Source organism: Procambarus clarkii, unplaced genomic scaffold, assembly GCF_040958095.1.
Source record: "Procambarus clarkii isolate CNS0578487 unplaced genomic scaffold, FALCON_Pclarkii_2.0 HiC_scaffold_97, whole genome shotgun sequence".
In the NCBI taxonomy this organism is placed as follows: domain Eukaryota; kingdom Metazoa; phylum Arthropoda; class Malacostraca; order Decapoda; family Cambaridae; genus Procambarus; species Procambarus clarkii.
The window spans coordinates 4,478,203-4,479,922 of NW_027189130.1; the positions used below are offsets into that span (position 1 = coordinate 4,478,203).

The 1,720-nt window shown below is 37.3% G+C and overlaps 1 long non-coding RNA gene across 1 annotated transcript; it reads right to left on the minus strand.

The window, feature by feature from the left end:
* Window positions 1-338: 338 nt before the first annotated feature.
* Window positions 339-1,478, minus strand: LOC138360145 (uncharacterized). The gene is made up of 3 exons (XR_011226224.1): window positions 1,054-1,478; window positions 785-913; window positions 339-404 (listed from the first exon to the last, which is right to left on the minus strand). It is a non-coding gene; the product is annotated as an uncharacterized lncRNA (long non-coding RNA).
* Window positions 1,479-1,720: the final 242 nt, after the last annotated feature.

The following is a 1,720-nucleotide window of genomic DNA, read 5'->3' on the forward strand; positions in this document are numbered from 1 at the left end:
TCTCTCAACCAGTTTAAGATGAAAACTAAGTACTACATAATTAACTCCATGTAATCTACCTTACTTCTAAATTTCAACCCATGTCTGACTATTTAAAAAAAAAAAAGGCTGTTTGTTGACCAACTTGTATATTGGCTATTTTCTACCATGTACCCCCCCCTTTTTTTATCTTTTATTATTTTTTTTCTTTCAACGCAATTTATACTTTAAGCTTAATTACTATTAAGTTTTAGTCTAAGTGTTTTTTTCCCCACCTCATCTTGCCCGAAATGCTATGCGTACTAGTGGTTTTAATAAAGGGGGCGTTAGTTAGCGTTCATAAAAGTTGTTCTAGTGCAATGAAAATTTATTGACGTGTTACACCTGAAGAGGGCTGCAAGTGGTCCAAGTTTCAGCATCGCAGCCTAAATAGAGAGGGAGAAAAAAAAAAAAAACTTTTTTTAACCATTTTTTTACATGTTTTAAAGTTGATATAACAAATACAAATATCAACTGATATTATTTCTATGATACTCAGCTATCACAATACTATATAATAAAGGTTGTCTAGTGGCATTATTATCCCAAACCTATTTAGTGCAATAATACAAATTTTCAAAGTTCACCCAAAAAATTATGCAACAAAATGATGTTTATAAATATATATAAAATCAATAAATGATCTTAGGGGAAATATATAACTTGAGTTTTTAGAGGCACAGACTCTACATATAATGTGCAAGTTCCATGTAAATTGAATAATAAATAAAAAAGTTATTCAACCATATAGTTGCAAATTAGTTACCTGTAAAAAATGAAGGTCAAAGTTCAGCCACCTTTGGCTGAGGTTGATGAACTACCAATTTCAATCAAAATTACCACCCTTGTAGATTGGCATTCCTTCAGTAAGGTGTGTAAGTTCCATGAAGATTGCCTGATAAAAAAAAAAAAAAAAAATTATTAAAAAAAAAAAAATAAAAAAAAAAATAAAAAAAATTAAAAAAAAGACAGCAGCTTTATATTTACAATTATTTATGATATAGTATCAAGATATAAAACATAATACATACTAACCTAATATAATTGGTCTGAAATATGCAACATCTTGCAACATCAAGAGGGAGAACGTCTTGAGTTGCAGGTCTAAGATCTTGAGTGGCAGGTGCCGCAGGTGGTGTGGCAGGTGCCGCAGGTGGTGTGGCATGTGCAGCAGGAGGTGTGGCAGGTGCCACAGAGGTGTGGCAGGTGCCACAGGAGGTGTGGGTGCCTGGGTGTGAGGCGAGGTAGTGTGTTGTGGGGGCGGGAGGCTGCCCTCTCTCTTCACTCAAGGGAACTCTTGTTTTGCCTCAGTGTGGCTTTACGCTCCTTCTTTACTTGGCTAACGCGTAGAGCTCTTGCCTTTAGAGCTTTCTTCTTGTCCGATACTATATCCATTGTGCAGTATATGCAAGAAAATACGATCTGTGCGAGCGCGTCAGGCATGCGACCGCCGGCACAGACACTGAGAGGGTGACTAAGCCAGTAAATCGGATTATAGCCCCTCCCTCTCACAGAAGACAGTTGCCAGCGAGTGTGTTTATAATTTGTATATGCATAACAAGATATTCTCCACTCTATTGCGAAATACTAGACGCTTACAACGTATGACGCATCACCCTACGGCGCACCCGAGCCGCGAGGACCAGATTTCGGGCAATTGCGGCTGCGGATTGTATGTACTTCCTCTATCTTTAAATCTAAC